The sequence below is a fragment of the Canis lupus genome, chromosome 17 (genome assembly GCF_003254725.2).
Source record: "Canis lupus dingo isolate Sandy chromosome 17, ASM325472v2, whole genome shotgun sequence".
In the NCBI taxonomy this organism is placed as follows: domain Eukaryota; kingdom Metazoa; phylum Chordata; class Mammalia; order Carnivora; family Canidae; genus Canis; species Canis lupus.
In genome coordinates, this window is record NC_064259.1 from 7,450,158 (window position 1) to 7,472,172 (window position 22,015).

A 22,015-nucleotide genomic window follows, 5' to 3' on the forward strand; every position below is an offset into this window, starting at 1 on the left:
CCGGGGCTTTGGGAATCTCAGCAACATTCCCAAGGTGCCCAAACTATGCCCAAGGTTCTGGCACTTTCCTTTAAGAGGCCTGGAGGGGCTAGGAGTTTGCTCTGTGTTAAAGTCAGACTCTGTTTTGTTTTGTTAAAAATGAAATGTCAAGTGAATCCTTTTTTTTTTTTTTAAGATTTATTTATTCATTTTAGGGGAAGGACGGGCAGAGGGAGAGACAGAGGTACAGAAGCAGACTCCCCGCTGAGTGCAGAGCCCCGGGTGGGGCTCGAACCCACCACCCTGAGATCATGACCTGAGCCGAAATCAAGAGTCCGGCACTCAATCAGCGGAGTCCCCCAGGCGCCCCTCTGCTCAGTTTTGAGTGACGTTAGCCACGGCTGCAAAGACAAGCTCTCTGATTCTGTTAACATGCCTTAAGCCTCACTGCTTTCTCCAAACTCTGCTCATAATTAAGAGCGGCAGCCCCCACGGCTCACGCCCTTCACACTGGTTCACCCCTGCGGCCACTCAGGCGACCGCCGCTGGGCTCCGAGCCCTTCATTCCAGGTGACCACAGGCTGTGACCTCAGTCACTGTGGCTCCACTGTGGGCCACACTCCCGCCTGTAATGCCGGCGGGGCTGCTCGGCCTGCAGCCCTAGCCAATGCCAGATCCCTCTTCCCGAGGGTCTGTTCTCAGGGCGCAGACAGCAGAGGCCACCGTCGCTAGGAGACGGAGGCTCAGAGCTTCTGAGGGAACAGGGGCCAGGTTGGATGTCACCACCCAGGAGTAGCACCCATGGGGGGACACTTAAGGGCTTCCCGAAGAAACCTGTCAGCAGGCAGGCTTGTCCCCCCATTGGGGCATAGCCCCAACCTGGCGTCGGAGTCCCGGGCCCAGCTCATGGCCTCTCTCTCTCTCTCTCTCTCTCTCCTCTCTCTATCTCATTCTTCATGCGGCCTCTCCAGTCTGGGCAGGGGGACAGCCAAGCCGCAGGCACGGACAGGCCGACACGGAGGGACGTGGGTGGGCAGGACGGCTGCGAGGCTGGAGGGCAGAGCCCGGTCCCCCGGGGATCACAGACCCAGCGTGGGGAGGGAGGACCCCCGGCGGGGGATCCAGGCCTGCAGAGGCCCCCGGGGCAGGATGAGCCCCGTGTGCCCTTGGGGCCTGTCCAGGGAGGCAAGCACCCCCCTGTCTGCTGCGACCCTTCTTGCCCTTCCAGGGACTGGACGCAGGGCCTGCTCGTTCTCTCGTCGGTCACCCATCAGAGATGATCTCGGGGACAGCCCCGCGGAGCGTGAGGAGCCACGAGTCAGCAGGGCCTCATCCCCTGCGGCGGCTTCTCTGGGCCTCCCCGCTCCCCCTGCCTCCTGCACCCCCACTGATGTGCCCTGTGCTCCTCTCTGGGGGGCCCGGGGGCTCCCGTCAGACAAGCAGCCACCTGCCTCTCCCCCAGCTGCCCGGGGCCCCCCCTCTCCTTCCCATCTTCAAGCGGCTCTAAAGCACGGCCTGTTCAGACGAGGCCAGGCGCCCGAGGACAGCAGTCTCCGCCGTTAGGCAGACGTGGGTTCAAATTCTGGCTCTGCCTCTGCTCACGGGCTCTATCACCCCAGGCGAGTGACTCAGCCTGAGTCCCAGGTGTCTGACCGAGAAAAGCGGGGAGCAAGGGACGAGCGGCAGGACTGCTGTCGACAAGAAAGGAGCCGCACCCGTGCAGTGGCTGCCACCGTCCCACCCACGGGGCAGGTGGTAATCCTGACGACACGTCTGGATAGTCTCTTCAGCCCTCAGGGTGGCTCTAGGCCCCCTGCTCTGATGGAGAGGCTGAGGCTCAGGCACCTTCTCCAGGGTGGAGGCTGGAAGCTCACATAGGCCGTCTGGCCCAGGATCTGCGTCCACTCCTGCCTGGAGCTTCTCTGTCCCCACCCAGGTGGGGCCTCCAGAGACACTGTGGTCCCTCCTGGCCTTAGGCCACTGACATCTGCGCATCTTCCCTGGTCCCTGCTGGGTCCCACCTGGCCCAGCCCTTGCCTGCTGCAGAAGCCCTTGGAAAGAACACCCCTGCCACCTCCTGACAGATGCTCAGCGAGGTCACAGAACCCACGGGAGGGCAGATCCACCTGGCTTCACGCCGCACTTGGTGTCTCCAGCCCACGTGCTTGGTGCCCTTCGCAAGGTGTCAAGCTCACGGCCCCGACGCACCACCTTGAAGAAGCAGAGCATCCCCAGGTTGCTGGCCTGTAGCTGGCCCGTCCTGGGAGACCTAGGAGGCGGGGGTGCTGTCCCGACTCACGCGTGGGGAACCCAAGGTCGAGGGAGCTCTGAGCCTTTGCCAAAGTCACACAGCTGGTGCCGACCGAGGGCCTTCCTGCCTCTTGCTGGTCGGCTGGCATCTGTGCTGTGCTGCAGAGCCATCTTCCTGCCCAGGCCCTGCGCTGGAATCACGGGGGCGGGGTGGGGGGTGGGGACCAGATTCTCATCCCACTAAGTCAGGGTCTCTGGGGTGGGGCCCATGCATTGGTGTCGCCTTTTCAATCCCCGGGGGATTCCAGCGTGCAGCCTTGGTTCCTGGCCCTGCCATTCCCATGGGGAGCGGGATTACCCCGAATCACGCACCGGCTTGAAGGCTTGAGAACAAATCGTGCGTGTGGAGGACGTCTCTGGAAAGACTGGGGATAGATCGGGGCCAGAGATCTTTTTGAAATCCTGAGTTCATCTGGGGACACGGGCCTCTGTCTAACCAGCTCAGAAACGGCCGAGCAAGACAAGACACATAAGCACGTAGGGCTTTGATGAGGACAAAAGAACTGGAATATTAACACAAGAAAGAACAACCCCCCCCCCCCGCCCAAAAAAAAGAAAGAAAAGAACAAAGCCTCCTGGATTAAGCCTGCAGAGTGCACATTTGCTCCAAAGGCAGCCCCGGGAGGTTTCCATCTCTGGGGCGTTTCTCCTTGCCATGCTCTGTCGCCACATTTCAGCAGGAATGTTCTGGATGCAGGTCTTCTGTCCCCCTTGCTCTGGTCTGTGTGCTGAGACGACGCTGGGGCCTCCCTTTGACGCAGTTACGGAACGTCAAGCCCGTGGAGGCTCACTGGGTCCTTGCTGCCTGCCCAGGCCCTCGCCCAGCTGGCGGGGTCCAAGCGCTTGGTCACCACCGGACTCTCTTCCTGGGGTCTGCAGAGTGACAACCGCTGAGCAGAGCCCTGCAGGCCCCCAGGCCACTGCCACTTTCATGGAGGAAACCCGCGGCCCTGTTGGTGGTTTGTGCAGCGCCCGGAGCTGCCCCCTGTGCTGGGGTCACTCCCTGAATCCCCTCGTGCCACCCTTGCCCCCTCTGCTGTGGGAAGGAGAAGTCCCTGACCTGGCCCAGTCAGAGGATGGGGGTTGAAATGCCGGGTGTAGACGCCTGGGCCCTGAAACCTGCACATCCCCTTCACAGAGGGCACAGACCTCTTGGCTTGGTCCCCGGGGCCGTTTCCTTCCTGGGGAAAACCTCTGTCCCCAAAGGTTTGCTCTGTAACTGTGCACAGGGTACCCTCCTAACAGTTGTCCCAGAATGTGGGTGTGGCCTGCTCCTGCCGCATAGACGCTTTACCACCTGCTGTGCGAAGACTCAGTTTCTGCTCCTGAAAACCAGAAACCATGTACCGTAGACGGAGGGGCGCAATGACGTCGGACTGTGAAAGGATCCCCCAAAGGTGGGAATGGTGGTGGGGAGGCCACCAGCCTCCTTTCCCAAACGTTCCCAGAGAGGCAGTGGGGGCCAGAACCTGAGACACACGAGGCCCCTCGCTCACCTCTGACTCTGGGTTTGGCCCCAGACAGACCTCAGTTCAACGCTGAGCTGGGGCTCTGACCTGCTGGAGGCCCCAGGAGGCCCCCTCGTGCCCTGAGCTGAGCTGCTGATGCCAGAAGGAAAGCTGGTCTGGGGACTGAGAAGGAAAACCAGGATGGGAGGCCCAGAAAAGAGAAGGGCCGGCAGGAAGGCCACAGATCCAGCCACGGGGCACGGTCCCTCGGGGAACTCCCTGAGCTTCGAGGCTGTGGCTGCTAACAGGTGTCCCGTGTTTTGTCCCCTCCCTCCAGGGTACGTGCTGACGTCCACACTCCTTCCCAGCTGCCTGCACCCTGGTGGCCCTGCTCCTTCGGCTGGCCTCCTGGGCACGCGGCAGGACCTGAACGGGCCCCGGGCCCCTCCGTCTTCCACCTGGGGCACCTGGACAGCGTTCAGGCCCGCCTCGTCTGCTTCCCTCCCGGCAGTGATGATGTCAGGTCAGGCCTGCTCTTGCAAGGAGAAGGTCAGAAGGAGCATGCTCACACCAAGGATGGGCCGATGGGGCTGACCAACAGCCCTTGGGAAAATAAGGAGGCATTTAGTTCACTGTCAAGTCCAGGGACGGCCCAGCCTCCTCCCCCAGAGGCTGCAGAATGAGCCCCAGGCCCCCCCCAACCCCCTGATTCTCAGCTTGCCCTCCTGCAGCTCCTCCTGCCGAGGACCAGGTTTAGAAGGCAGAGGCCCCTGCTCACACCCGAGATGCTGACCCAAGAGGTCGGGGGGCGGGGCTGAGGGGGCCTGGAATCTGCATTCCTGGCCAGCCCTGCGGGGGTGCAGAGGACAGTGGCTCATCTATGAACACAGGCTGCAACGCCAAGTAAGGGAGTAAGACCTGACCGGGTCGGATGCCTGCTCTGACCAGGCCCAGAGAGCCTGAGCCCTGCCCTTGAAGGAGGACCTGGCAGGCCAGGGGGTCCCCAGGGGGCAGTGACCATGGTGGGGCTGTCTTCCTGGGTGTGCGGCCTGGGCCCTGAGCTGATTCGACGCGCCATTGCTGCCATTTTGCAACGTGTAATAATTTCTGAACAAGGGCCTTACATTTTTATTCTGCACTAAAGGTAGAGGACAGAAAATACCGAGATTGGTCTCTGGGCCTGGTTTTTGGCAGGGCTCCTAAAACCCTTGTCATGTCCTAAGTGGTAAGAGCACTAGCACATCTTTTGTTCTAATACTTGGGCTTTGACCACAGTCTGACGCAGAGCTCCTAAACCCCTTGGGATTTTCTGGGTGAATGCAATGTCCTTGCTCGAAGGTGAGTCTCGGTGGGCTGCCGGATGGGACCGGTCACCAGACACCGGGCCATGATTCAAAGGTTGGAATTGTCCTGCCTCACCCTCTCTTTTCCATAAAGGGGAGAGGGGTGGGGATGGAGTTTATGATCAATCGTCCTTATGTGATGAAGCCTCCATGCAAATCCCATGATTGCAGGGTTCTCAGAGTTTCTGGGCTGGTGGCACTTGGAGGGGCTGGGGGTACACCGTGTACCGAGGGAAGCCCCTTCCCACCACCCTCACCCCACATGCCTCTTCCAGCTGGACGTGCACCTGTATCCTTGGTCGTATCCGCTTAGGAGAAAGTGGTATGTGGCACCTAGGCTGTTTTCGTGACTTCTGAGAGCCGTTCCAGCAAATTCATCGAAGGAGGAGGTTGCGGGAACTTGCCGTTTGCCGCCAGGCGGTCAGAAGCACAGGTGCCCATCTGAACTTGCCATTGGTGGCTGACATTGGTGGCCTGGTCCTGTGGGACCGAGCCGCTGACTTGTGGGACCTGATGCTCTCGGCAGGTGGATGGTGTCAGAATGGAGTTCAGCCCCGGGGCCTCCAGCTGGGCTCAGATGTGTTGAGCGGAGCAGCACTGTGCAAGTGGAGGGACCCAGGGGGAACAAGGTGGGGCTTTCCTGAATTACTGAATGTGTCTGCAAATTCCACAGCTGGTTCCAGCCGGGTTGATGAGGGGCCTCGTCTACCCTGCAACCCTCTGCAGGGCCGGGTGTGTTACCTCGGGGAACGGGGAGAGACTCAGAGAGAAGGGAGTGGCGATCCAACAGCTGGAGGCCTGGCAGAGCAAAGAAGGGCCTGGCTTGTCTAGGGCAACCCTGAGTGGGAAACCGAGGCTGGTGGCTGGTTGCAGGGGTGCGGGGAGGCTGTCTGAACATCAGAGCAGCTGCGGGCTGCAAGGAGCTTTGCCTCCTGACACCCGCTCCACACACAGGGGGATGTGCCCTGGCCTGGAGACGCCTGGCAGAGAGACACGGGGACCTGGATTTGCCACTGGACCATCCTGCCCAGCACCCTGAACCTCCGTCGAAGGACATGAGTTGTGTCCGGTGAGGGCGCCGAGAGAGCACCACCGGGCATCCGGGGGAGTGATGACACCCAGGTCCCCGGCGCACACAGTGGCCCCTTGCCCGGGCTCAGGCTCGAGGAAAGCGGATCACCTGACTCTGTCTTCACAGTCGGCATCTGGTGCATGTGGTCTCCCCAACGTGGGAGGGAGGCCCCAGAGTGGGCGCTGGCTGGGCTGGGCCGAGCAGCAGCAGGCAGGCCTCCCAGCGCACCCTCGGGTGCAGGCACCTCCCGGCTGGCCTGGCTGCACCCTGGGACTCAGAGGGAGAGGCGCCTCCTGTCCGGCTCCTCCTCGCCTGTTAAAGGCAGAGCCGCTCCCCCCACCTCCCCAGTCCTGTCCCGGCCATGCCCTGTTGACAAACCCACGTTCGCTGGCTACTCCATGTGGCTGCTGGCTTGGCTCCGTTTCCACTGGAGGTCCAGAAAAGAAAGAAAGAAAGAAAGAAAGAAAGAAAGAAAGAAAGAAAGAAAGAAAGAAAGAAAGAAAGAAAGAAAGAAAGAAAGAAAAGGGCCTTGCCTGCCCCAGCCTTTGCAGACACACTAACAGTGGAGCCTGCTTGTTTGGCAATTCCTTGCCCTAGAACCTAATACTCTTCTGGCTTTGAGCTTTAATCTTGTGTCTGGAAAACCTTTATTTCTGAAACTGGTGACAGTGATTGTGGCTCAGGCAGGGTATTTGAGAAGAGAGGCCATGCAGGCAGGTCAGATCTTGGGGAAGGGATTTGTAGAACGAGAGGGGCCTCGTCGCTTCATTTCTGGATTGAGTCGGTGCTGGTTTGCCCAGGATTGGTTTAGCACCAAAGTCCCCGGGTCACGCCAGCCCTGTGGCCTACAGAGCGGGGCTCAGGGACCTCAGCGTGGGTGGGTGGGTCACACCACTCCGAGGCCCCTCATCCTCTCCCCCACCCCAAGCCCTCATGGGCAAAGCCGGCTCAGAGGCCCCAGCCCCACCGCCAGCACGAGTTCAGAATAGCAGATTCTCTTAGTCCATTGGTAGAAAGTCAGAAATAAAATCAGTCTGGTGCTAGGTCAGGAATAGACGAGTAAACCAACGAACGGAGTACGCAGCTCATAGATGCGAGTGGGTTGAGAACCCTGGCTCCTCGTTTGTGCAAAGTTGGGCTGGACTCCTCGGTCTTGTAGCACAGCTTAAACAGAAGACTCCGGATGAAATAATAACTTCAATCACAGGCCTAATACAGGCGTACCCCGTTTTATCGTGCTTCGCAGATCCCGTATTCCTTACACATTGGAGGTTTGTGCCAGCCTTGCATCCAGCAAGTCGACCGGCGTCATTTTCCCAACAGTGACTCACTTTGTATCTTTGTTTCACATTTTGGTCAGGAAAGATTTGGTAAGTACTTCAAACTTTTTCATTGTTATCATATGTGTTACGGTGATCCGTGATCCGTGATTCAGTGATTATGACCTACTGAGCGCTCGTGTGATGGCTAGCAACTTTTGGCAAGGAAGTACTTTTTAATTAAGGTTCGTACGTTTATAGACACAGCCCTGTTGCACACTCAAGAGACTACAGTCTAGTGTAAACATAACTTTTACATGAACTGGGAAGCCAAACATTTCATTTGACTCGTTTTATTGCAATATGCGCTTCATTGCAATAGTCTGGCACGGAACCCACAATATTTCTGAGATATGCCTATAGAAGAAAAATATAATAGGGAATATGGTTAACCTAGAGATTGGAAAATGCTTTCTAAACAAGACCCCAGGGATGCCTGTGTGGCTCAGTGGTTGAGCGTCTGCCTTTGGCTCAGGCTATGATCCCAGGGTCCTGGGATCGAGTCCCACATTGGGCTCCCTGTAGTGAGCCTGCTTCTCCCTCTGCCTGTGTCTCGGCCTCTCTCTCTCTGTCTCTCATGAATAAATAAATAAAATCTTTAAAAAAAATAATAAAAAAAACAAGACCCCCAAAGCACACACCATGGGTAATAAAAAGATGAACAGACTCTGCTTACCAAGCCCACCCCCTGTTGGGACCCCAGTTGTCCTTCCCCCACCGCAGCTCAAACACCTTCCTTCTCTGGCAGGTCCCAGCTCCAGAGGAAAGCGGATCACCACACATTCCTACAGAGCCCTGTGCCTCAATGGTTGTATCCCCACTTCCTGGGACAAGCCTCTCAGCCCTGGGGATTCCGAGTGATTGTGTCTTGTTTCCCACAGTGATGAGGGAGTCCTGAGAGTTTATGATAGGAGATGACTCAGGACGGGGTCTGGCCACACCAGAATGACCAACCGTGTGAGTAGAGGCTTGGGGCTTAAGCCACACGGTATCAGACCTGCCCTGGGAGGCAGGTTGAGGAATCGGAGGTCGAGGTCAATCCCACAACCAATGGTTCAATAAGTTGTGCCTACGTAATTAAATCCCAATAGAAGTGCTGGACACTGAAGCTCGAGTGAGCGTCCCTGGGGAGCAGGACTGTTGGAGTGTTGTCACACTGGATGCGAGAGGGATGGTGACCCCAGCGATGGTGGGAGCTCTGCACTCAGAGCCCTCCTGACTTCTCCCCATGTGCCTCATCCTCTGGCCAGTTCTAATTTGTATTTTTGGCTATAATATGGCTGTAACCATCGAGTATGGCACTTTCCTAGTTCTTTGAGTTATTCCAGGGAATTATCAAACCTGAGAGAGTTCATGGGGACCTCTAAATTCGTAGCCAGCGGCTCTAAAATGGTGATCCCGGGGACCCCTGAACCTGTGGTTGGTGCCTAAGGTGAGGTGTATCTAACCTTGAGTTTGACTGGCCCCAGGGAGCTCGCCCCCCAGCTGGCTCCCTGCCTCCCGTGTCTCCCTCTCTCTGGACCATCCTCCAACCTGCTGTCAGAGAGATCTTCCCAAACCTCAGATATTACCTGGCACCTCCCTTGAGCCCGTCATTGACTCCCGTTTTCTTGGGAGGCGAGTCAAAAATGTGTGGTCCCACATGCAAAGGCCTATGACCTGGCCTCTTGCCAACCTCTCTTCTGCCCAGCTCGACCTTGGGAGATTTCTTTCGGGTTCTCACCCCACTCCTTCTAGTTTCTGGAGCCTTATTGTCCTAACATCAGTCATCTCTACTGTGACCTTCAAACTTCAGCCTGCATTTCACCTCCTTTGACCCTTTTCCCTGTGACTCACAACTGCTTTCAGTGCCTCTCTTCTGCTCCCAGCACCTGCCACCACGTGTGACACTGACACCTGATAGGGGAGTCGTCTGTTTGCCCTTCTGGGCTGATGACTGAACTGTAGGCTTCACAGAGCAACCGCATCTTCCCAGTCCCTGCAGCATCTGAAACCCAGGCAGCTCCCCGTACATGTCTGTGGGGTGAATGGGTGAATGAATCACTCAGCCTCAAGAATCCTCACTGACTCAGTTTTCCTAAGAGAGTAAGATTTACAAACATTTATTTCTCAAACTGACACCATCAGAAGGTTACTCCTGCATGCAGTATACAGGGAGCCTGCACTCGCATTTTGCCTGACATTTTGTCTTTTTTTAGCCTTCTGGGACATTTGCAGATTACTCGCGCCCAGAACAGTCATTATGGACATATGAATTGTACGGCATCTGAGTTTAATTAAAGTAACTGTCTCCAAATGGAGAAATGGCTTCAAAATGGTTCAGGAAAAAAAAAAAAGATCCTAAAATTGAAAATAATCCTAATATAAAACCCAAGTGGACAATGGATATGGTATTTGTCCTCAGTCCCTGACACAGAGTTCCTAAAACCCCGGGAATCTCCTGGATAAGAGTGTGTTTTGTGGGACACCTGGGTGGCTCAGTGGTTGAGCATCTGCCTTCATCTCAGGGTGTGATCCCAGGGTCCTGGGATCGAGTTCCGCATCGGGCTCCCCGTGAGGAGCCTGCTTCTTCCACTGCCTGTGTCTCTGCCTGTCTTTCTGTATCTCTCATGAATAAATAAATAAAATCTTAAAAAAAAAAGAGTGTGTTTTGTGTATATGCTAATGACATGACCCAAAGGGCGCTAGAAAGTTCCAGGGTGGGTGCTGATCAATAGAAAGACCCCGCCATAATTAGAGGGTTTGAACTTGCAGTCCCTCCAGGGAGGGGTGAGGCGCTGGAGTCCCTTCCCCAGCAGCCAGCGAATCGGTCAACCACAGCTGTGTAATGAAGCCTCCAGCAGAACCTCTGAAATGACGGGGTTTGATGAGCGCATGCACGTTCCGGGAGGGTCGCACACCCCAGTTCCCCGGGGTCAGGGCTCCCATGCTTCAGGCCCTTCCAGACCTGGCCCTGGGCTGCTCCTTTCTACCTGTTGTGATAACAAACCGTGATGGTAAGGAAGGCAGCGCCCTGGGTTCTGGGAGGCATTTTTGTGAGTTGTCAGCACGGTGGGAACCCCGGCATTGGAAGCAGCTGGACAGAAGTGTGGGGGCCCCGTGTGGCTAAAGAGAGACTCCGGGGTGGCTAAAGTCTGAAGCGGAGGTAGTCTTAGGGGGCCGGGCCTCTCGTTTGGGGGTGTCTGACGCTAGCTCCAGGTGAACAGCATGAGAAGGGAATTGAATTGAGGCACCTGGGTGGCTCAGAGGTTGAGCATCTGCCTTCAGCTCAGGGTGTGATCCCGGGGTCCCAAGATCAAGCCCCGCATCGGGCTCCCCACATGGAGCCTGCTTCTCCCTGTGCCTGTGTCTCTGCCTCTCTGTGTGTGCTCTCATGAATAAATAAAATCTTAAAAAAAAAAAAAAGAAGAATGGAATTGAATTGCTGGTCACGAGCTGGTGTCAAGGACACGGGGAATTGGCTGTTGGTGTGCAAAAGCAACGCGCAATTCGCGTCCGCAGTGAGGTCAGGATGCAGCGCACAATAGGGTGCAGAGCTGATAAACACCCAGTGAAAACAATGCAGATCGAGCCTGCCACGGCAGCAAATCAGCCGGTTTTGAAAACCGACCCGGGCTCTTTGGGCAGGTAGATGGGTATCTGCGGCCCTTGCCCACGAGAGACCTTCCTCCAAGGCTCTGAGGCCCTGGACTGCGTGACGCGTCTCCTGGGCAGCCAAGCGTCCCGAGCCCCGGGGCACCTCCGCACCCCCAGACGTGTGTGTGCAGCGCTGCTCCATCCGGGTCCATCCAACCTCTCGCAAACCTAAGGAAACATGTTTAGAAGCTTCTTTCGAGTTCGACTTTAATAGAAAAAGCCTGGGAGGGATCCCTGGGTGGCTCAGCGGTTTAGCGCCTGCCTTTGGCCCAGGGCGTGATCCTGGAGTCACCGGATCGAGTCCCGCATTGGGCTCCCTGCATGGAGCCTGCTTCTCCCTCCTCCTGTGTCTCTGCCTCTCTCTCTCTCTCTCTCTCTCTGTCTATCATGAATAAATAAATAAATCTTAAAAAAAAAAAGAAAGAAAGAAAAAGCCTGGGGGGCAAACAGCTTAACTGGGCTAAATAATGGAAGAGCAGGTGACAACGAACAGAAATGCGTCCCTTCCCCGACAAACACTGCTGGAAACGCCTAGAGAGCCCTAGGGAACATCCGAACACTCATTCAAAGGCTTATTCTTTGGGAAGTTTGCTGTACAATTGGATCAAACTACAGGTAACTGTGACTGTATCTGGAAAAGATTATGTTCCCATAAACGAAGTACACAAAGAACTACTTTTTTTTTTTTTAATGAGCCACTAAAGGAACGTATTTTCTCAACTGTAAATGACCTCTTTAAAACAATGTGTTATTGAAATGCTCTGCAAGTTAGCAGGGCTGCATTTTACTCAGAATTAAAAAAAAAAAAAGAATTCAGGACCAGGTTACAAAGATAGTGAAGCAGGGAATTCATTCCTTTCACTGTTGCGGAAGGCGAAGGGGTCGATGCCAAAGCGGTGCCCCCGAGGATCAGCGGCTACTCGGGTAGAAACAAAACCCTTAGACATGGTACGATCGTTTGCATTTTTTTTGCGATGACAGAGTGAAAAGAGAACCTTTGGTCCCTCGAAGATCTAAAGGTGATCTTGTGACACAACAGCTAAAAGGCCCATTGAGCTGCAAACAAGCAAAAAATCCAGGGCCCCAACTTCGTGACCCTCTCTGGGATGCAGGTGACCAGCCCCCGGCAGGTGCTTCGGCCCCAGCCGCACAACCTGTCCCTTCAGAGCAAAGAGGACATTCGGAGAATTCCAAGAAATTGCTTTATCTTGCACAGTTGAGCATTTTGGAAAATATGTTTGAAAATGTTACCGCTGTGTGATTGATTGATTGATTGATTGATTGATTTGGTGGAGGGTTAGGGCGAGCTGGCCATGCAGTCAACTGAAGAGTTTCCGTATCTGCACGGTTTAAAAATCTGAGAACAAAATTCTCCAGCCGGCATATGCACCGTCCTGACGACGAGATTTGGTGAACTTTGAACACATTTATTAAAAATGCAAAACCTGCTAAATAGTTGGAGCCAACAACAACAACAGATGACAACGGGGAGGAGGGAAAGCTATTAGCCGGGGTTTAACAACAACAACAAATCTGCATAATCAGCGGGTTTAAAAGAGGAACATGATTCAGCCCGAGTAAACAGTGAGGATCTGTATTCATTCATCAATTTGTTTTTCGCTACCATTTCTTTATTTCACTGCTCAGTGAAGAAATAATGTCTTCAAGGTCCGTCCGTGCTGGGCGTGGGTCAGAAGTGTGCCCTGCACGCTGAGGTCGCTCCAGACCCTAGCAGGACCTTTTGCTGTTCTAAGCAAGTGGGGGTATCATCTCCCAGTTGTGCCCAACACGTGCCTGTCTCTGACCCTTTCTACGTTCATTCCATTTCTCCCTTCTGGAAAGTTCTTCCTTTGTTCTTACCTATTCCTGCCCTGCTCATGCCTTGGAGCTCAGCCCAAACCCGACTTTCTTTGGGAAGCATCCCCGGATGATCTAACCCAGCAGGGAGCTTTCTTGTCTCCTGGGGCCCCGTGGCGCACCTGATCTGACCCAGCACACTGGGCATTAACTCCGTGGGCCCCTTGCTTCGCAGCCCCGCAGCCGGCTCTTTCGGGAACACTCGACATCGTGTTTCCCCCGGTGCCTCTGACGAGCTCCACACCGGGCCACGCACGTAGCAGGTGCTCGATCAGTACGTGAAAACGTGTGGAGCACAGGATAATTTGTCCTCAGCATCCCCTGCACATTCGGATCTACTCAGTAGGCACTCACCGTGCCTGCCGGCCCCGTCTGGGCAGACGCAGCTCAGCCCTGAAGGCCCGGAGGCACCACTTCCAGCCGGGCCACTCACTGGCTGTGGGACCTTGGTCAGACTCAGTTTCTTCCTCTATGAAATGGGCAGGCACCGTGGGCTCACCAGGGTCAGTGTGCGCAGCAGCTGGACACCACGAGTAGCACCTTACGCGGTATCTGTCCCTTACAGGTGCGGAGTTCCCCCTGGTGATGTACTCGGCTACGTCCCACGGTCAGGGGCTGCTTCCCTTACCCACCCTGACTTTGGGTTCTTCCCGTGAAGCTGGCCCCAAAGCTCGGTGTTTTTAGCCTTTTCTTATGGGAGCCCAACTTAGTAGCTGCAGAACTAAATGGAGTGTGGAAATAAAGGTGTTCTCGAGTCTTTTCACTGTGAGACATGCATGTCACTCCTCCTGGGCTCCCGGGCCGAGGCGACGGCCTGACATCATCCCCAACCAAACCACACGCCCACCGCTGCCGCCAGACTCTTATTTCAAAAAGAAGTAAAGAATTGGGGGCAGCCCAGGTGGCTCAGTGGTTTAGCGCCGCCTTCAGCCCACGGCCTGATCTTGGAGGCCCAGGATCGAGTCCCACGTCAGGCTCCCTGCATGGAGCCTGCTTCTCCCTCTGCCTGTGTCTCTGCCTCCCTCTCTCTCTCTCTGTGTCTCTCATGAATAAATAAATAAAATCTTTAAAAAAACAAAAAGAAGTAAAGAATTAGAAATGAAACTGAGTGTAGGGTAGGGGCTCCTGGTCTCGGGGCGACAACGGTGCGTGCTGGCACCCCAGACCTGCCTGGCACCCTGAGGACAGGAGTGTCCGATGTCTTCTGGTCAGAACCCCCCAGAGCCGCGTCCTCAGGGCCACTGGAAGCTTTTCTCACCAGCGTCCCCTTGTCTGGCTGACCCCACAGATGGAAACGGGTCCCAATCCCGGAGAAGGTTGTGAACAGGCATTCCCGGGTTTTTATGTCTAATGACTAACGGCTTCTTTTTTTAAGAATTGATTTTATTTTTTTTTAACATTTTATTTATTTATTCATGAGAGACACAGAGAGAGAGAGGCAGAGACACGGCTGGATGGAGAAGCAGGCTCCCCGCGGGGAGCCGGATGCGGGACTCGATCTCAGGACCCCGGGGTCATGCCCTGAGTTGAAGGCAGAAGCTCAACCTCTGAGCCCCCGGGCGCTCAAGAATCGATTTTCAATGTTTCCTTCTGGATGACAGAGGTCGGCTTTGAAAACATAAAAATAGGCCTTGGAAGCATGAAAACAATGCAGGTGTGTATGAAGGAAGATCTAAAACGTCCCCTGCGGCCCCCGGCTAGGGGGAAACGGTGGCTGTCAGAAAAAGAGCTGCTGCTCGTCCACGTCTAGAGCCCACCGAGGGGAGCCGGCCTCCACGCTCTGGCTCCTTCCGTCCCTACCAGGGCCACTGGGTGAGGGCGGCGTGGGGCTGGGGGGCTCCCCCGCCCCAGTTATCCCCGTGCATGCGGCCCCAGGCCCCACCGGAAGGCCTGCTGACCCCGGCCCTTCCTTCCTGGAGGCCTTGTCCTCCCTGGCCTGGGCCTGCACACGGCCTCCGGCAGAGGCTTCATTCAGCGGCCCCTGGAGGGAACCTCCCATCTGGAAAGACTAGATCTGAGAAGTGAGGTCAGCCAGACCTGTCACTGGCATCACCTGGGTCCGGAGGGAGCTTGGCATCCCTCACCAAGGGCCTGTCTGGAACCCAAAAGAGGTAATTTTTAGAACGAAAGCGGGAAGTGTCACTGGACACCGCAGGAAGTTGCCGCGTAGATTTTGTTACTCCCTGGCTCACAGGCGTCTAAAAGGTTGGATCAAATCAAATCAAGTCAAAACATTTACTATGTGCCAGATGCTGTAAATACAGAGACATGTGAGACACAGTCTGTCCCGTCAAGGGAATTCAAAGAGGTGGGTTTTGCTGTCAGTTGAATATATTAGTCATTCCGTTTGGCAAAGTGAAGCAGAAAGACCCAAAGCTGCATCCTCTGATGTTCCAGAAGGTCAGGCTGTACAGGAGCCCACAAAATCCCCGGGACCTGGGCCCCTCCCGGCTTCCAGAGACTCATCCCTCAGGTGTATCCTTTGTCCTCACAAGCCCAAGACGGCTGCTGGAATCCGGCTACTGTGCTGGAATTCCAGCCGCTGGGGAGGGGGCAGGAGATGAGAGGGGACGCTTCCTCCTTAAGAAACACTGACCCCCAGAAGCAGAACTTAGGACTTCTGTCATAGCCGCTTGTCCAGAGCTTGGTGGCATGGTGACACCTGGCCCAGGGAGGCTGGGCAGTGTGCTCTTTTTTCCTGGGGGTCATGTGCCGACATGGGGGATTTCTGCTGGAAGAAGGGGAGAAGGGGTTTTGGGGAGATGAAATTCTACAATCCCCAAGCCTAAAGGAAGTGGTGGTGTTTTGGAGGGCAGTGGCACCAGGAAGAAGCTGGGCTCGTAGGCCCCGCCAGGACGTGTCTAATGCAGCCCACGGGGCCTGGGTGCTCTGGTTGGTTATAAAGATTCTTGGGATCTCCAGTCGAAAGGCCCTGGAGGACCCCTAGTTCCCATACCTGCGGCCCCAGTGATGATGAACGCAATGTCGGAGCATGTGGCCGCCCCTCTTCTGTTTGAACAGACCCCTCAACAGGCAGTCATCACCCGCTAACGCAGTTTGCATTTCTTTGACTCATCTGGTTTTAAAGAATATTTTATTTATTTATTTATTTATTTATTATTTATTTATTTATTTGAGACACACACAAAGAGAGACGCAGAGACACAGGCAGAGGGAGAAGCAGGCTCCATGCAGGGAGCCCGATGTGGGACTCGATCCTAAGACCCCGGGATCACGCCCTGGGCCGAAGGCAGATGCTCCAACCACTGAGCCACCCAGGCGCCCCGACTCACCTGGTTCTTCGGCTTGGACTTAAACCGGCCGGCAACTTCCAGGTGGTAATAACTATGCAGCAAGCTGATGGGGTGCAGGTTCTGTGCCAGTGCTGGGGGGCACGGGGTGTGTACATGACTGCTGGTCTCGGGCGTGCGGGAGTGTGCTCACCTGTGGGTGAGCAGGGCGGGCGCCCCGAGAAGCCACGGCCCGCCACCCTTCGCAGCAGCACCCTTTCCCCTGCCCCGGGGGGAACTGAGTGAAGCCCAACACGACAGCTCTGTCGTGAGGGCCTTGGACGGGCAGGGCACCCCCAGCTTGGGTCCCCAGGCTCCCAGGTTGCTATAGGCAGTGGGGAGCCCCCAGGCTCCCCTGAAACAACCCAGCCCTTGCTCTGCAGGAACAGCAGCTCCACAGGCCTTCGGGACCAAGGCCCAGGTGGGGAGGACGCCCTCCCCAGGCATCTGGGGGCCGGAGGCTGGGCCCGGGGCCTGTGCCAGGAGGCCCACGTTCCCCAAGGCCTGGCCTCCCGGGTCAGGCGGCCTGCGTGCGCCCCCCTCCCCCCCGCTTTTTCCACATTTCCCCCTGAGTCTTCCTTCAAACAATGAAGAGGAAGCCCTCCAGCCCCAGCTGTCCAGGATACACGTGTCGCAGCCTTTTTCCAGAGCGGGAGCCGCTGCCCTGGGGGCTGCTGGTCACGGGAAGGAAGCCCAGCCCGCACGGCCAGGAAGCAATAATGTGGCATCACTGATTTCACGGCCGCGTTCTTCTTCAGGCCGTGAGAGAGGCTCGCTCGCGCCCTTCCTCAGACGCTGGGGTGCAGCCGGTCCCCGGGGCCGCCACCGCGCTCCGTCCAGCCGCAGGCGAGCCCGAGAGGCCGCAGGCCAGGGCGCGCGAGGCTCGGCGGCACCGGCTTGCCCCGCACGCACAGCCTGGCCCACCCCCAGCTGCGAGGGTCCGGCGCGCGCTCGCCGGGGACCCTCCGTTCCCTCCCGACTTAGGAGGCAGGCGTCACCCAGCCTGTGGTGCGTCACCGTGGCGCCCCCAGCCCGGGCCTAGGCCCCTGTGTTCCGGACCCAGGGGCTCCAGTGAGGGCCGCACCCCCCTTGTGGGTTTGCGGGGGCTGCCAGAGCGAAGCACCCCACACTGAGGGGCTCCAACAACACACATTCATCATCACAGGTCTGGAGGCTGGAAGTCCAAGGTCAAGGTGTGGGTGACGTTGGGGCCTTCCGAGGCCCCCGCAGCTGCTCGTGGTTTGCTGGCCATGCTTGGTGGTCCTCGGCTTGGAGAAGCATCACGGGGACGTCTCCCTTCATCCTCACATGGCGCTGCCCCGAGCACATGTCCGCGTCCAAGTCTCCCCATTTATCAAGACCCAGTCGTACTGGATTAGCTCCCATCCTAATGGCTTCATCTTAATTTGATTACCTCTGAAAAGACCTTTTCAAATAAGGCCACACTCATAGGTGCTGGAGGGTCGGACCTCAACATGTGCATTTTAGGGGACACACTCAACCCTCAACAGAAGATGAGCTACAGGTCCCGGGTCGCATGCGGATTTCAGCGTGTCCCGTGCAGGAGTTGGGACACACACTACAAAATTATTTGTTGTTTATCTGAAATTCGGATTTCACCAAGCGATCTGTACTTCTCTCTCTGTTCTTCCTTCCTCTCTTTCCTTCCTTCCTCCTTTCTTTCTTTCAACTGGCAACCCTAACGGTAAGCAAACCCCCCCCCCGCCCCCGATAAAAATTCAGATGTTCTCAACAGGGAAGTGGGCTGATTCTTCTTTTAATGAAAAGATTAATCATAGGATGCTTCTAAACAGCTTTAAAGAGGATGCTTTTTTCCGGTGGAGACATGAGGCAGTCGGAGTGAGGACCTGTACCTGCACATGCCAGGCAGACGGGTGTCAGTTCCACATCTGGGGCCGGGACAGGGAGGGGCAGTTCTAGGGGGAGGAACGGAGGCTGGGACTGCTGGATTTGCACTCCCAAGTGTGTGTGCACCTCAGGGACAAGCCAGGGGGTAAGCGAGAGACCCAGGTCCAAGCCCGGTCTCAGGACTATCTCGGGCCAGCTGGTCACCTGCCCTCTGAGCCTCAGATTGCTCATGTCCCTCCCTGTCTCTTGGTCCCCCCAACTCTGTGGCAACTCCCTATCCCACGCCCCCCCCCCCACACACACACACACAGGGCGGCAGCTTCACCTCAGAGCCTGGGACAGCTGGGACATCCGATGTTTCGCAGTTGGAGCAAGAGGAAGAGCAAGTCTGACCAACTGTGCAGCAAGGGGACGGAGGGCCTGAAGGGACACGGGGCAGGTAAGGGAGGGATGAGGGCTGTTGGGTACTAAAGAGCCCCCAAGTCTAGCCCAGGTGTGGGTCCCCTTGGGGAAGTGCATGCCTCCTTCCTTCAGCTGAGAAGCTGGGAACCTCAGCCCGTCTGACGCGAGGCTGGAGGCCGGAGCCTTCCTTCAGCAGGAACACGCATGAGCAACCCTGGCCTGCACCCGGGACCCCACCTTGGACTTCCCCGCACGTCCAGCTGCTCACAGCCACGAAGAGGCAGGTGCTCAGAGATTTGTCTGCTGGCATGACAGGAGGGGACACGGAGAGCGCCAGTGTTCTGGGAGATCCAGATTTCCTCGGGGGGTCAACAGCCCACTGGGAATAATGCAGGAGGGTCGTTCAAACACGTGGTATCACATGAGGTTAGAATGCATCCCAAAGTTGTTGTTTGTTTGTTTGTTTTTTGAAGATCTTATTTATTTATTTATTTATTTGAGAAAGAGAGTGTACAAGCAAGGGTAGAGGCAGAGGGAGAAAGAGGGAAGCAGACCCCCACCCCCACCCCGAGCGTGGAGCCCAACGCAGGGCTCGATCCCAGGACCCCAGGATCATGGCCTGAGCCGAAGGCAGACACTCAACCACTGAGCCACCCAAGTGCCCCCCAAGTTCTCCTATGCCAAGGAGGTGAGCTCCCCAACAGCTGTGTCACAGTATGAAATCACAGTGTCGATCTGAGGGGCATTATGCACCGTGACTCACCAGCCATCAGACGAGGGGCAACTAGCAGGACCAAGCAGAAGTGTGGGGGGAACAGGGTCCTGGAACCTATGCCTGGTGGCTCAGGCTGGCCCAGAGCTGTCCTGCTCAGTGGGCAGGGCTGAGCACGGGGACAGAGCTGGCATTCATCCCCGCAGCCACAAAGGCTCCATCACACCCTCGAGCTGTGTTAAGCACTTCCGTCCTGAACGGGGCCATCACATTTGGCTTGCATCTTCCCCTTGACATGCTACTCACTACCTCTCACTCGCCAGCCCTCCCCCCCCCCGCCCCGGAGTCTAAGGGGTTTACTCCCAGAAGAGCTCAAACCCAAGCAGTGACAAGGAAGGCACGCATCCCCGGAGCCTGACCGTGGGTGGCAAACACCCATTAGATGAGGAATGGGCCGTTGGCACAATTTGAGGAACCTGACAAATAAATCGGGTGTGACTCAGATGGGTAAGTCGACCGTGTCCTTGCAGCGCATCACACCCTGTGTAACATCACCGGCGTGGGTTTTGCTCTCCTTTCTCATAACTGGTATTTAATATCCGTGCTCAGTGCTTCCCTGGATGATGAAACTGCACCCAGAGATCCATCGCAGACAAAATCCCTGCCCCCAGAGCTGATGGGTTCCGACGAGCACGCAGGGGAGCACAGAGGGTGCAGGAGGGGCGCTGGGGGCGTTGGCGAGCGGGGAGCCTGACACGTGAGTGCGCCGCACAGAGCAAGGCAGTGACAGGTGGTCCTCGGGCAGGTGGGGCCGGAGCTGCCCCGGATTCACTGCAATGAAACTGAAAGCGGGGACTCAAACAGGTACTTGTCCACCCGTGTCCGCGGCGGCGGCGTCCACGATAGCCAAAGCACGGCAGCAACTCGGGTGTCCGTCAATGGACGCATGGATAAGCAGGAGGTGGCCCCGCAGGCAGTGCAGTACTAGTCAGCCCCAGGATGGGCTCTGGCACGTGCTACCACCGTCCCGGTAAACCTAGAGAGCGTTAGGCAAGTGAAGAGCCAGACACAGAAGGACACGTATTGTCTGATCCCCCCTTACACGAGGTACGCAGGACTGTCACCTGCGGAGGGATGGAGAGAGGACTGGAGTTGGCCAGGGGCTGATGGGAGGGGGCACGGGCAGCGGGTCTTCGGGGGCACAGAGCTTCTGTTTGGGGGATGAACAGGGTGGTGGTGAGGGCGGAACAACAACGTGAATTACTGGATCCGCCGAACCGCGGGCTCGGAAACGGTCACGACGGCAGAGCGGGAGGCCGGCCTGGGGCCCCACCGGGCCCGCGCTCCCCCTAGGGTGCTGGCTTCGGGTGAGAACGGTGCCAGTGGAGGACGGGGAGGGAAATTCAAGTTGACTCATCTGCAGGATGTGCAGATCCGGACAGGACCTCCAGACTTGGCAACCTCGAAGGAAATGGTTAAAAAAAAAATTTTTTTTTCAGACTCTCATGTGACCTAGACACTCAGCTGGGACTCTGTTTCCTATTTCAAGGCTTTTCCAAACAGTTGTGTTTGCAGAGACCTTCATAAACACACGTCCAGGGGAAGGAACCAGAAGGAGTGGGGCTTCTCGGGACCCGCCGTTCAATTCCCCGGGCTCGCGCCCCTGCTCAGGTGTTGGGCAGGAAGGCAGTCGTGAGGCCACCTGCGGGGCAGGAAGCGGTGGGGCTCTGAGGCTGCGCCCCGGCTCTGCCCTCCAGGAACTGAGGACCAGGACCATGGGATGTGGATCAAGGTGCCTACTGGGCATCTGGGCCTCAGCATCCAGACTCCAGTGACACTGGGTGAAGGACGGTGGGGGGCCCTACCCGCGCGCTCTCTGGCTTCATGCCTCGACGCAGCCCTTCCAGCAAGACCGATAAACAAACGCGTGGCTCCTTCACTTACGTGCTCAGTGGGCACCTGCGAGCCCTCCCACGTGGCCGGCAGCCCTAGATCCAGAGCAGTGAGGCCCAGCCTCCGGCCTCCAAATACCCCCGCTTGGGGTATTCGCGGGGCAGAAGATGCTGCTTACCTGACGGGGCCCTGACAGGGAGGGATGAGGACAGGGGTCCAGGTGGAGCCCCTGACTGCTCTCTCCTCAAATATCAGCCTCGGCTCCTTGTCAAGGAGCCCACGGGGAGGCCGCCCCGCAGGGCCCGGGCGTGGGAGCCCCGCCGCTTCCAGCCCGAGCAACGAGGATGCTCAGAGCCACTCACCATTTTGCCATATCTCAGTTTTTTGTTTTTTTGTTTTTTTTTGGTTTTGTTTTCATTCGACTAAATTCTCAAAATGTAGACTTAATTTTTTTTTCCCCAACAGCTTTCGATTTACAGAAAAATGGAGAGTACCGCACAGGGAGTTCCCATATTCGCGGCACCCAGTCCACACTGTCCTCAACATCCAAGGTGGGTTTGGAACATGGGGTACAGTCCACAGGATGATGCCGAGTCCGGCCTTTGCCGGGATTTCCTTGATTTTCCCCGCTGTCCTTTACCGGTCCTGAGACCCCAGCCAGGATACACGTCACGTTCGGTCTCCCCGTCTCCCGGGCGGGGACAGTGTCTCATGGACTGGGTCTGGCTCCTTGCACCGGGGCCCGTCACAGCGCCCAGGGCAGCGCTCTGCCCCCCGGGGGCTCGGGGGTCAGCAGATGTCGAAACACCAAGAAATCACGGGAGGTCGTGATTCGACGCCGTTGTCTCTCGGGGAGGTGGGGGGGATGTGGGGGTGGATTTTGTT